At 46.9% G+C, this 14,607-nt stretch overlaps 1 protein-coding gene across 1 annotated transcript in view; it reads right to left on the bottom strand.

The window, feature by feature from the left end:
• HSF5 (heat shock transcription factor 5) overlaps window positions 1–14,607 on the bottom strand; it is a 333,431-nt gene that overhangs the window by 105,453 nt on the left and 213,371 nt on the right. The window lies entirely within an intron of this gene.

Below are 14,607 nucleotides of genomic sequence, written 5' to 3'. Positions count from 1 at the left end.
TACATTCGGAGGAATAGCAGCATTCCTTATGTGATAGGGCAACTCCAGAGGCACCGTGTGTGGCTAATAGGTGAGGACTAGGACCCTATACAGTGTGAATAGTTGTCTGGGTCTGGGGTTGTCCCTATGGGTTAGTGTGTGTCTAACAGTCGTCCCTCCACATTTGCAGGTGACTCCGGGTATCCCAACCTGTTATGGCTACTGACCCCAGTGAGAAATCCCAGTACAAGAGCAGAGGAATGCTACAATGAGACACATGGACGAACTAGGAGAGCGATAGAAAGGACATTCGGCATCCTGAAGGTCAGGTTCCGGTTCCTCCATATGACAGGTGGTTCTCTCTAATACTCACCAAAGAAGGTGTGCCAGATCATCGTGGCCTGCTGTATGCTGCACTACCTCGCTTTGCGAAGACAGGTGCCTTTTCTGCAGGAGGATGGTCCAGAAGGAGGTCTTGTGGCAGCTGTGGAGCCTGTGGACAGTGAAGAAGAGGAGGCAGAAGAAGAGGATATCGACAACAGAAACAACGTGATCCAGCAATACTTCCAGTAAGACACAGGTAAGAGGACGCCACAGCCTCCTATATCTCATACAATTGTTAGACCTATCATATGTCTGTCACTTTCACCCAGTGTATGGACCCTGACCCGTCACTTTGCCTTTCCATTTCACAGATGTGGGTCCCACTGTGTGACCTCTGCTATGTTACCTCATGGACTAGAGCTGTGTGACATAGGTATGTTGACAATACAATGGGCATTGCTATTTTCCTCAGTTATTGCAAATACACATTAGTGAAAGCATAGACTGACTCCAGATTGTTTTGTGATTCAGGGGTGTTTATTTAAGTGCAAAATAGTGGAGGGGGTTGTAAAATGGGCAGGGGTGATGGTGGAGGAATGTCCATGGCAGAGTCCAGTCTATTTGTCTCACAGGTGCATTGTCCAAAGGGGCATAGGAAGTGGAGCTAGGGCAGTTTAAGGATGGACAGGGTGACGAAGTGGGATAGAAGGATGACATTCAGGGGGGTCTCATTTCTTGGCGGGGGTCTTGGCATTGTTCTCTGTCTTTGTCCTGGATCTCAGGGACCGTTTGCGGGGTGGTTCTCCATCTGCAGGGAGTGGGGTGCTGGTGTTGTAGTCCTGTGGCGGTGCCTCCTGTCCACTAGCGCCGGCGGAGGTTGTGGGCTGTTCATCATCGGGGCTAGTGTCAGGGGCCCCTTGATGTGCCACAGTGTCCCTCCTGGTGTTCACAAGGTCCTTCAGCACCCCTACAATGGTGACCAGGGTGGTGTTGATGGACTTGAGTTCCTCCCTGATTCCCAAATACTGTTCCTCCTGCAGCCGCTGGGTCTCCTGAAACTTGGCCAGTACCGTTGCCATTGTCTCCTGGGAATGATGGTACGCTCCCATGATGTTGGAGAGGGCCTCGTGCAGGATGGGTTCCTTGGGACTGTCCTCCCCCTGTCGCACAGCAGTCCTCCCAGTTCCCCTGTTTTCCTGTTCTTCTGTCCCCTGAACTGTGTGCCCACTGCCACTGACCCCAGGTCCCTGTTGTTCTTGGGTTTGTGGGTTTGCCTGGGTTCCCTGTAGTGGTGGACACACTGCTGCTTGACGTGTCCTGGGGACAGAGGTATGGGCCCCATGGGTGGGTGCTGTGCTGGTGTTTCCTGAGGGGGGCGGCTCTGTGGTGGCATGTGCCAGTGTGTGGGGAACCAACTGTCCCGAGGTCCCAGATGGTCATCTAGATCCAGATGGAGAGAGCTGCTGCCATCACTGTGGACCTCTTCTGTGGGGGGGTGGACATGTCTGGAATCTCCTGTCCGGTGACATTGGGTAGGGGTCTTGCAGGGGTGTAAAGGCATGATTATTGTATCTGTGTGTGCAATGGTGTGCAATGGGTGGGTGACCCTGTACCCCTGTGCTTACATTCTTGTGTAGGACCTTGTGTGATATTTGGTTTGGGGATCTGTGTGGGCATCTGTAGTGGACATGCTTTGGTGATGGGTGCCCATGCTTTGGTGTTGCATGCAGGGCTTGGTGTTGGGATGTGTGGTTTGTGATAGTGGGACATATGTGAGGTGTTGAAGTGATGGATGTGAGGGTGAGGGTGGGGGTATGTGATAGCATGCAGGTAGGGTGGGGGGTGTAATAGTTAAGATTTGACTTACCAGAGTCCATTCCTCCTGCTACTCCTGTGAGGCCCTCAGGATGCAGTATAGCGAAGACCTGCTCCTCCCATGTTGTTAGTTGTGGGTGAGGGTCCACTGCCAGTCCTCTGAACTGCAATCTGGTGTCTTGAGACCACGGAACGCACCTTCCCCCGTAGGTGGTTCCACCTCTTCCTGATGTCATCCCTAGTTCATGGATGCTGTCCCACTGCGCTGACCCTGTCTACGATTCTGTGCCATAGCTCCATCTTCCTAGCAATGGAGGTGTGCTGCACCTGTGATCCGAATAGCTGTGGCTCTACCTGGACGATTTCCTCCACCATGACCCTGAGCTCCTCCTCAGAGAACCTGGGGTGTCTTTGTCTTTGCGGTGCCATGGTGTGGAGTGGGTGATGTGTGAGGTGATGTGTGTTGTGATGTGTGAGGGGATGTGTTTGTGTGTGTTGTGTGAGGTGCGTGGATGTTGTGTGAGTGATGGTGTTGTGTGCATGTAGATGCTAGTTTGTTGATGGTGGTGTCTCTCTCTGTGCTTCGTTCTCAAATTGTGTCGTAGGGGTTTGTGGGTGATGTGGGTGTGTGTTATATATTGTATTGAGTGTGTGGGAGTGGTGTGTGTATGTGTATCAGGTGTGTGTATTTTGAATTGTCCAATGTGGTTGTGTTTTGTAAATGTGTGTGTATTTTGAGCGTGGGGGTGTGTACCGCCAATGGAATACCGCGGTTGAAAGACCGCCGCGTGGATTCGTGGGTCGTGATAGTGTGGGCGTATTCCTGTTGGCGTGACGGGGGAGGTTTTGTTATAGCCAGTTTCTCACTGACCTTTGGTGTGGCGGACTTGTATGGGTGTCTAGATTTTGGCGGATTTCGGACTGTGGGTCGTAATAGCTGTGGCGGATTTCCGCGGCTGCAGCGGTGTGTTGATGGCCTTCTGCATGGCGGTAAGTGGGATTTACCGCCAATGTTGTAATGAGGGCCTAAGCATCTAGTGGTGGTGGTTGTCGGTATATGTTGCGCAATGTAAAGATTGTTACAAAAGTCCCTGATTTTGGTTGTGAAGTGCGTGTCAGTCTGGAGTATAGAGCTATCTGGCTGGGCCAGTGACTGCGATCATAGCCTGGCATTGGGCTCGCAGTCTGTTAGCTAACAATTGCTCACACTTATTTCCCCCAAGGTAGTAGGAGTGTTTTCAGACGGAGAATGGAATACTCTGCAACGTCATGGTCCAGTTTTACTGGTTGTTTTCGGGAAGTCTTAAATTGCCACCACACCCTAGGGGCACCTGTGCAGTGGTGGATGCGCTCAAGTTCCCTAACTTGTTGCTGCAGTTGTTCCCTCTTTTTCATGAGTAATTTGTTGTCTGCTGCAGAGAAAGCCATGAATTTTCCCTAATTACCGCTTTTAGTTTGTCACACAAAACTGCAACAGAAATGTCAGTTGTGCCACTGAGCACTAGGTGGTTTTCAACAGCTTGTTCAATCTGTACGACTACTGCATGTTGGCGCAAAAGAGTCTTTCTCAGGTGCCACAAACGACTCCCGTAGGCCACTGGGGAGGGAGGCGATGTCGACCATGACTGCAGCATGATTGGACAAAGACCGGGGTTCTATTCCTACAGCAGTGGTCAAATTGTGTATTGCTGTCGTCCGGCAGAAATGGTCCAGCCTGGCATATGTTTTATGCGCATGGAAACAGAAGGTATAGTCCCGGGAGTGAGGACGATTCATCTTCCACAAATACCGCTATCCCATCTCCCATAGCTGGCATGCTCCTCTGGCCGGGATCTCCCCAGACACACCCTTGCATTGCGCCAAGCGGTCCATAACATTACTAAATACAATACTGAGGTTGCCCCCCAGCAGGACCAGCTTCTCTCTGGAGCTTAGAGTGTCAGAGAATGCTTTACGAATAAAGGTTTCTTGGTTTTCTTTCAGGGCGTATATCGAGCCAGTACTTGTTCTCCCACCCAAAAGTGGTACAAGGAGCCGCCCGCCCATGATCTAAACTATCTTGTCCTCTATCTTTCCTTTTAAGGATCTCAAAAACAAGATTGCCACCACCACTGTCTTACCAGCTCCAGAGGAGTGCAATTGTTGCGGAAATGCCCAGGACTTCTGGTGAAGCCAATTTTTAGCCTGAAAATGAGTCTCCTGTAAGAGATATATATCTGCCTTCGTTTGGTCTAGATAATAGCGGATGGCTTATGATTTGACAGGGCTATTCAGGTCTTTTACACTGAGTGTGAATATGCTCTTCGTGTCATAAGGTGTGAGTGGGTTGTGGATGTGAAGTGGCTGTCCCTGTCTTCGTATACCTCAAGTTGCCCTTGAATGCCCCCATCGGTCCGCATCCTCCGTGTCCAGAATAGGTACCTCTTGTGAAACCCAACCAGTGTTAATGAGTGCCCCCACCATGAAACCCCAGAAATCAACATGAAGCAGAACCGGAACATTCCCTGGGCGAGAGAGGTTTGAGCCCTATCTCCTGCCCTTCAGTGGAGAAAGAGAAACAAAGGTCATGAGCTGGCATGACCCACCAATCCTGCCCCCTGTTCTCCTCCTCCATCCGCAGAGGCATCTTGGTTGCTAAAGGTGAAGCCATCTAGCCCCGGGTCAGCCATGGAGTCTATAGTAGTCAGGTGTGTCCCAGGTTGCCCGCCAATGTCTCCAGCACCACCTGCCGTTCTTGCGCCATGGCATCCTGATCTGGGAGCAGGTCTCAAATGGATGATGGGTGCTTGTGCCAATGACAGCGCTTTCCAGGTCTGCGATTGGAGCGAAGCTGGTGGAGTTAGCCCTCCTATCAGAAGATGATGCGAAACAGGTGCCCCCAGGACTAGGACACCCCATTCTCCCAAAGATGGGATGTCATCGGACAAAAGTCCCTTCTTTTCTACTGAGTGATGGTGGAAAGATCTTGATATAATGTCAGCGTGTGGCCCTTAAAGTTTAATGGGTGGAGCTCTCTCGCCTTGCGTATTAGCTGTTCCTTTACTGGAAAATCATGTACATACTCTAAAATATCAGCTGGGCGGGAGGGTGGTGACTTAGGGAGGCTCACCCTCTGTACCCTCTCTAACTGAACAGGAGGCACAGAACACCCTAACATGTGAGCGAAGAGAGCTTGGATATATGATCCAATGTCGTTTCCCTCTGCAGCTGTAGGTATGCCTCTTATGCGGACATTGTTGTGCCGTGACCTATTTTCAAGGTCCTCTGCGCGGACCTGTAGTTCGACATGTTGTTCTTGGAGGCAAATAACTTCTTGCTGTTGGGCCTCAATTTCCTCATCCCTTCCGGTCGCGTAATCCTCCAAGGTTGAGACTCTATCCCCGATGTCAGCTAGGTCTTTTTGGATCATCCTCAGCTATTGGGACAGTTCTCGCTTAATGCTTTGTAGGTCATCTGTCAGAGAGGCAAACAGCACCTTGAGGAAGGAACGTGTTACTGATCAATCCATGTCTTCCGTCTAGTTGAGGGGATCTTGGGCCAGCTGATGGGGGCAATCAGTGATGTCACCTTTATGAGCATGTCCTTGAGGGATCGTTCCTTCTTTGAGCAAGCATAGTCCATGGCGATCAATTGTATATGGTGTCCCTCAATGGTATCTCAGGGACAACCGGTCCCAGGGCCACCTAGGTCAGTGACGGCCCAAAGACAGCCATTCTCGGGCCAGTGGCCGTGCTTGACAGCCGCCTCCTCTTCGCTCTGGTGCTTGTACTCTCCACCTTTCTCTTTTTGTCCACCGTAAAGGCCAGTTTACTTCAGGGCTATGTTGGTCATGGGCACCCACCTATGCCACAATGGCTCCAGTGGTAGAGTGCTGCTAGGCTGGAGAGGATTTTGTTGCGCTTAGGCTGCCCCGGGGGTGTGTGGTCCCTGTCCCAGAGCTCCAAGGCACCAGGCGAGGGGATGCCGTCGGGAGGAGCCTCCCCAATCACCAACGCAGCAGGAAGGCCTATGCGTGGCGATGCAGTGCAATCCCGAGGGCCTCAAACTTCCTAGGCCGGCCTCCCACCCCTATGCTCGAGGCCTCTGTTCGCTGGCTTTGTGGTCCGCAGCGGGCCCCCAGTCAAAGCCGTGGAGGCCCCCGGCACAAGATGTCAGTCCAGTCAACTGTGTTGTCCCCGGTGAGTGCACAGCAGGCCTCAGCTGCGTCACTGGCCTGGGCTCCAGGCCTGAGCCGAGCTCAGTCCACCCTATCTCTCCTTTCTGGCGTTTTGCTGCTCCTGTCATGCACCGCTGCATCAGGTCCTGCACCCGCCTGCCTCCGCGGGTGTTTCTTATTTACTCACCGCCTGCGGGCCCGAGGCCGAACCCCGATGGGGCCAGATCTCCCTGTCGCAATTACAGCTCAGGAGGGGAATGGCGCAGTCACCATCTTAACTGTCGGATCGGGGGGTTCCTGTGGGTGCTTCCCTACCGCCAATGGATGCCAGGCAAAAAAACAGCTCTCCAATGATGGGCACAGTGAAGCGGGGGTCGTGGTTTGGATGGTGGGGCCCTCTGGCTGCAACGTAGCGGGTCTCCGTGGGGACGGAGGGCGAGGAAATACGTCTCAGCCTGCCGCCATCTTGGCCATGCCCCGCAAGGTGTACTTTATAAGAAGAAAATTGTAAACCAGACATTACCAGATTAAATAGGTATGTATCAGTAAGTCTTCTTGATAGGAAGATGGAGTGTGGTTGTTTTAAATACACCATATGCAAATTATCTTTCACTTAAAGGCACACAAGTTTCTAGTTCAGTTTCTGGTAGAATGTTTGTGCAATCTTTTTAAAGATCTAGGTGACCATAATGCAGAAATTCATGAGCCAAGCCGATATGTTTGGGGACGGAAGTTTGAGTTTAGGGACCTTGCCCCTCAACTTGTACAGGAGATCCTGCCTGCACAGCAATCTCTTGGGTGGTTACTCTGACAGGTGAAGGACGTCAGTGAACCACCACTGATGAGCCATCCTGAGGCTATCAAGTGTCATTCCGGTTTTGGACCACTAAAACTTGATTAGCACTGTCGTGTGATGGGAATAGGTGGAAATGTGTACACAAGTTTCTTTGACCAGTCTATGGAAAGGGCCTTCACCTTCGACCCTGCCTGCTACAATCTCGAGGTTTTATTTTGTCATTTTTTTTACATCAGCAAACATGTTTAATTGAGGATATCCCCATTCTTGGAAAATTTCCACCATAACTTTCTTGTTTAGAATATAGTCATGCTTTTCTTGGAAAGTTTGTTACAGGGTGTCCATTTGCATATTCTGAGCACCTAGGAGATTGACAGCTGTGATCTTTAAATTCCTTGTAATAACACATTTTCTTATGGCTTGAGTCTCTACGGATAGAGGTCTTGAATGCGTCCCTCTCTGCTTGCTCAGGTAGTAAGTTGTTGTTTTGTCTGGCTGAACTTGCAGCGCTGTTCAGATTGCCAAAAGAATTTTAAAGCCAGATGGACTGCTTCCAACTCTAGCAGGTTGATGTGAATGGCTTTCTCTTTGTGTGACTATTACCCTAGGATTCGTGAGTGGCTCAAGTGTGCTCCCCATCTTTGAGAGCTGCGTCCCTGGCTAGAGTCTGTACTGAGAGATCATGACGGAATGAGTTCATCCAATTTTTCAATTTGGTCCATCAAGGAAGTGAATGAATGGCTGATTGTGACACAGTCAATTTGCTTTCCCAACTGTTCATGAATTGGTTCCACTTGTCCCCTGGATACTGCTGTAGAGGCCTTGTGTGAAGTCTGGCATGACAGAACCAGAAAAATGCAAGAGGCCATTAATCCCAGTAAGGATGATATTTGGTGAGCCAATGGATGAGGAGTTTGTAACAGAATGCAACATTTCAATTGGATTGATGGTAGCTCTCCTCCATAAAATACACTTTTCCGCACAGTGTATGGAGTTTGTAACAGAATGCAACATTTGAATTGGATTGATGGTAGCTCTCCTCCATAAAATACACTTGTCCGCACTGTGTATCTATTATAGCTCCCAGATAATGTATTTTTTGGACTTGGAATGCAGTGGGTTTTCTGAGGTTACCGAAGGCCTAATTTAGCTACAATGTTGAGGTACATTTATAGTTTTTTTCGAAGATACTCCTTTTATTAACCAGTCGTCTAGATAAGGATAAACAACTATCTTTAGTTTCCTTAGATGCGCTGTGATGACAGCCATACATTTTGCAAATGTTTGAGGAGCTGATTTTAGTCTGAAAATGTCTTGAGCCTACAGTAAATCTTAAGAATTTCTTATTATTTTTTATGATCTGAAAGTAGAAGTAGGCATCTTGAAGATCTATTGCACATATCCAGTCTCCCTGATGTAGTTGAGGACTGAGCTGGTGTAGGGCAGGCATTCTGAATTTCTATTTTCTTATTTGCTTGTTCAGTACCCTGAGGTCAAGAATGAACCACAAAGTACTGGGAACACATTTCTAGTCATTTTTTATGAAACTGAACCTCCTCCACTGCATTTGTCTGTAGTAAAATGTCTAAATCTGTTTGTAATATTTCCTGTTGATAGGTTGATGTTTTGGAAAAGATGGAGGAAGGGCTTGAAACAAAGAGAACATCTATTCTGAACACTATTCAATACACATCTGTCTGTAGTTATGAGCAGTCACTCTGTAAAGTGTGTAACTATACTCCCTCCCACCAGAGTAACTGAAAGTGCTCAGGGAAAAAGTGACTCATTGTTTTGTAGGAGTGTTTCCTGTTGCACATTGTTGATGCTGCCCTCCTCTCCCTCTAGAGCTTTTGCATTGGTGGTAAGACTGCTATGCTGATGTTGTTTCTGGTGATGAGACCAGTGCAGGGGTAGAACCCTCTGAGGGTAGTAACACCTGCCATAAGACCTGTACTTCCTTCTAAATTATTTTTTCTTTTCTAGTTCCACAGCTTTTAAGGTGTCCAGTTCAATTTACATCCGTGACATTTCATCATCCGCATGAGATACGAAAAGTGTACTCGCTGAGAATGGTAGGTTCAGTATTCTATGTTGCTCTTCCAGTTTAAGACTTGTTAGTCTGGGACATGAGTTTCTCCTAGCACAAATACTATGAAAGTAGCCATGAGTGGATATATCCGATGTGTCAGCGGCTGAGGCAATCATTTAATCTCAGACCAACATGCCCTCATTGATGACCTCCTAATTGTCGTCTGTACTTCAAGAAGTTTGGCTTTAAAGTTTCAATGGAGTCCCAAAGAGATCGTACTTCTCTAAATGGACATTAACACTCACTGCTTTCATTTTAAAAGCTGATATTCCACACAGTTTTATTCCCAAAGAGGCTATGTTCTTACTCTCTCTGTCCGGTACAGAACAAGACTGTGTTACTGTGTGTGTCTTCCTTGGTGCTGCCATGATTACAGAATACAGTGGCAGGTTTGACCTAAGAAATACAAGGTCTTGGTCAGGAGGCCTATATTATTTCAAGATCCTATAGGATGCAGGAGTTAAAAAAAGGTTGCATTGGAGGCTCAAGAAGACCAGGAACTAGAGAAAGGACAAGTCTTAATGATGTTCTATGATGTTGACGTAAAGCCCCTAAGGTTTGACTCAATTTTATGTAGGCTTTGACTCCATCTTAGGTAATGCAAGTTGTCATTTTCTCAAATTCATGTAATGGGAGTCACCATTTTTCTTAATTAATGCAGAATCCTTGTCATGTTTGCGATTGAAGCAGATATTGTCCGATCTTATTGTTTCAAGAACTGTGTCAAGTCATTCAGACAATGGCAATGATACAACACCTGATGCAACATCAGTCTGGGACAAGTATCTAGTTATCACAATATCAAGGTCACATAAAAGCAAGTGTAGATATATAGTCAAAACAGTGTATTCTGAATTGCCGTCCATTACCTATATGATCATGAAGTCATGTCTGGGACATACACCTTGATGCATATAATCTATGTCAGAAATTCGTAAACTTATGTCAGAAATTCCAGTCATTGATAAGAGGCAGAATGACTAGGCTGCCACTTGACCACTTATCTGGAGAGATCCTTTGCCCAGATTATTGCACACAATACTGCTGGGCGCAGTTTTGACTGCTGCCGGTACATGAAAACTATGTTACACTGCACCTAATGCAGACAATGAGCTGAGGCCAGGACAAAAGACTATGCAGAGCTGTGTGTTTTCCTTTTGCAGGAAACACTACTTTCATGCATCTCAGACAGCCAGAGTTTTTGTAGTCAACAAGTTATGCAATGAGTTGCTTCTCTCAAGGAAAGTCCAGATGTCAAGTTCTACTTTCCATGTACTCCTAACGTAGCGCATAGAAGTAGGTCTTTAGGTTGTTAGTTGTTGAATGCCATTTAAATTATTTTATAACGGTTCATTTTATTCTTGGTATTCACGACATGCCTATTTATTGTTTTTATAATATTCTGCCTGTTTTTTTTTAGATGTGCGGAGAAAAAGGTTTACCCCTTTCTAATAAATGCTTTTAGTTAAAAGTGCCTATTCTTCTTAGTACCATTTGTGTGTGTGATATTGTAAAGAGCAAAATAGGTTTGCTTCTGGTACCAGGGTACCCCAGATCCCGACTTAGGGATTGTTAGTAACCCCAAATCAATTATTCCACTTCAACAATGTATTGGCTGGGTGTGCACTGGGTCGCCTTGTATCAACACTAACACCAATTTGGCTGATGGAGAATGTCCAAAATCTGCAGAGCGCATCTTTCTAGTTGTCAAGGGATATCTGCCTCTCAGGAAAGAGGTTTCAGAACACAAGGGGTGAATTCAAAGTACATGGGAGAGAGAGGTGCGAAACCAACAAGACGAATGCAACCAAAGAGGAGAGTACACAGCGAATGTGAGAGAAGTAAGAAATGGGAATTACAATAAGCACAGGAGAATGCCAATAGTGGCAATCTTCCAGAAGAAGGAGGACAGCTAAGACCAACTTGTCCGTGAGGACTCCATAAAAGACTTTTGAATGTGATGCTCAGGGCGTGTAATTGTGTGGCGTGTTCTCCTAAGGCACATACGACTCCAAGGGTCAGATTCAACTGGAAGACACCTAACAACAAGACAGGAGGATACCGGTGGTTGAAGGAAACAGACATTAATGAGACTTTATGGTTTACTTTATTTCTTATACCTGAATAATAAAGAATAACCTTTTTATTGGGCTGTGGCTGTGTATGACACAGTGCTCAGTTTCTAAAAAATATAAAGGCCAGGGGTCCTCGTAAGGAGGTCATCGCAGCTTGCAGTACCGATGGCCCCTACCAGTGCTGCCAATTACAGTACAAACACAACTACAAAGCATCAAACTCCTGCAAGTGTGACAATTAAGACTATGCTTGTATGGCAGGTATTCGTCATTTTAAATGTACAATGAATTAATAAAGAACTGTTGCTGTGCTCATCTCTAAATCTGAAAACAGTGCAACTATGTTGCAGACTGCCATAAGTGTCAGAGTTGACAATTAAGTAGTGATGCCGAGCACCGGAAACCAAAGGCTCAAATGAAACACTGGTCAGACATCTTGTTATAGTGGGGTTCTGCGGGTCACTATAACCTGTCTTTCACATTCTGCGTAAGTGCAGTGAACCAAGTTCACCTGTGTCACTTATGGGTGGGAAAGCAAACCAATTATGCCAGAGTTGTAGAGTTTCGAATATGACTGATGTAGATGTAGTAGGACCGGGCATGGTAATATTCAACTGAGCTGCACCTTTTACTAATACCTTGTTAAATGTTGTTAGGTCATCAATTGGCGAGACTCTCGGCTGAAGGTGTGTTGGAAAGAGTTGGAGAATAATCTCCGATCGAAGATCTTGAAGCAGTTGTCTATGATGGAGACCATGGGCCATATGTATGAAAGCTTTTTCCCATAGACACAGAATGGGCAAAATCCTTTTGAACTTCTGGCCCCATGTTCCATGTTCTATGTCGAAATAGTGACTTCCTGCTATGTCTTGTACTAGTACTTGATCTGGAGTGAGAAGATGGGCATCTTTCTCTAGAGTTTCTCCGAGATTTATGTTTTAATCTGGATCTTGAGTGATGTCTAAATGAAAACTGCGGATGTCCTGCAGTCTTGTGGGAACAGAAGGTGATGTAGGGGAGAGCCTCGCTGAAAGCCAAGGCTGTTGTGAACCTAGAGAGAATTCAGGTGGCGTTGCTCCCCTTTGGTGAAGGTGTACAAGAAAGTAGCATTTCGTTGTATGGCATGAAGGAGAGTGAGAGTAATCTGAGCCTAGAGTGGCAGATCTCTCTGGACAAAGTTCCTATATCCATCTTGGACACATTTGTATAGTCGGTGACAGAGATCTTGCTCTGGATGTCAATGTTTTTTACATTGACTGTGGTAGCTTTGACATTGATGGTGGTGGTCTCGGCATCGATGGAGGTGGCTTTGCTGTTGGCGGTCTTTGTATCGACACCCGTGGAGTTGGCTTCACCATCAACAGAGGTGGTTTTGAAGTCGACGACTGTGGTGTTGCCATCAATAGTAGTGTTTTTGTTGTGGACAGGGTTTTCGATGGTGACTGTCAGGGTTCCTTTGCAGCTGAGTGTCTCAATATTGTACCTGATGGTTACAAGCAAGTAGGAAGGTTACTAGTCTTCAACACTATGCTCTTCGACTTCATGCTTCTCAACGTTGATCGGGAGCAATGTCTTTACCTCTGACGCCTTCTCTCCTTGGATCTACCTGTGGGGGAGTCCAAGGAGCGGGAAGAAGAAGCTCTGGTAGAAGACTAACCGTCTCCATGGCTTCTAGCTAGAAGATCTGGCAGCATGTTCACGTTCCTTTCTTTGCAGCACCCCATGTAGTTTGATCTTCTATCTATCCTTCAAAGTTCTCCTCGAGGACTGGCAATGAGTGAAGGAATCAGGAAAACGACCCTCAGGAAGACACAAAATGCAGAGTGTGTGGGGATCTGGCTGTGCCTTCTTCTTCCAACAGGACAGGCACTTCAGAGAAAGTGAAGGTGTTTCTTGACAGATAAAAATAATTACTTGCCTGTCAGAAAAGCTTTTTAAACTATCCAATGTATCAAAAAATGTTGAGTGTAAATTTTAAATACAAGGTTTTGGGAAGATTTCCAACATATTTTACCCAAAAAATGCAGAACACAGGATTCTGTTTCCAGCAGTTGGAAAAATTAACTGACCTAATTGTCACCTGTAAGGCATGATGGGATGCAGGGTGTATTGGTGTACTGTGAGGTTCTTAAAGGCACAGTGCCAGTTTATCTCTTTTATGTTTAGCATTGCAGCCTATTGGCTAACCATGTCACACATTCTCTTTCCTTTTCCTTTAAAAAAAAGACTAGTGAAAGATTCTCTATGGTCACTTTTTTATCAGTGACTACATTTAGGCAGATGGCTTCATTTTACAATTAATATTCAATGAAACCTGGCCATTTATAGCCTTCCTTTAGACTGGAAACATATACCTAAAGCAGTGTTTTTACAAAGCTTGATATGCATTTATATATATATTGTTTAAGTGCTCTGGGATTCCCGCCAGTGGTGGGACTATTTAGTGCTTATCTCTATTGATGGAGCTTCCTGGAAGAGAACCCTGTATTGCCTGCTGGGCCGAAAACAGCATATCTCATCGCACCAAGATTGGTGCCTGGGCACATACAGCGTTCAGACCAGAGTCACACTGGCACACTCCCCTATACTTTGAAGCAGTGATGCGTTGCAGGGTAACGATATGTGTAAAATCTGGGTGGCGGTGACCACTGGTAAATGCCAAAGATATTGCTAGAATGACCAGGAGCGGCTCCTTTGCAATTGCAAAGGAGGGTCGCCCCACTGGCTAAGCCAGGAATTGAAAGATAAAACAATATTTCATTATCGTTTTATCTTTCAGCTTCCAGCACAACCACCAGCATGTGAAGGGAGGGGCAGGCTGGGCCACCAGAGGGGAAAGGAGGAGAGAGTGCACCTAATTGTGCATGTGTGTTTGGACGGCCATCTCAGGCAGCCAAACACACATGCAGACTTAGGTTTCTCCAGCCTCGCTGTGTTGAACAACCGGGCTGAAGAAACTGCACAGACCTCAGGGCAGTGTCTGAGTGGCAGTCCAAGCCACTCAGACCAATCTGGACGCTGCTTTCATGATAGGTTTAGCATGAACGCCGCACCAGGATTGCTGGGGAACTTGGGCTGGTGTCCCAGTGAATGCTGGGACACCACATCAAGGAAAGAGGAGCAAAGTGGCAGGAGGCGGTGACGACGGCAAAAGGTACTTTAAAAATAAATAAATAAATAATTCCCCCCTCCCTACTCAGTCCCTCCACCCGCCTGCCCCTCCCTATGAGATTTGCCGCGGCTGCTGCTGAGAATGACATCGGAGCTGCTGGGTGCTCTGCATATAAAATGGGAGGCCAAGCAAGAATGCCTTGAAGAAATAACAGAGACTGCTGGGTGCTCTGCATAAAAAATTATTGGTCTGGACGAAAAA

Source organism: Pleurodeles waltl, chromosome 3_2, assembly GCF_031143425.1.
Source record: "Pleurodeles waltl isolate 20211129_DDA chromosome 3_2, aPleWal1.hap1.20221129, whole genome shotgun sequence".
In the NCBI taxonomy this organism is placed as follows: domain Eukaryota; kingdom Metazoa; phylum Chordata; class Amphibia; order Caudata; family Salamandridae; genus Pleurodeles; species Pleurodeles waltl.
Note: the sequence above shows the minus strand (reverse complement) of the source record. Positions and strands in the feature narration are given on the sequence as shown.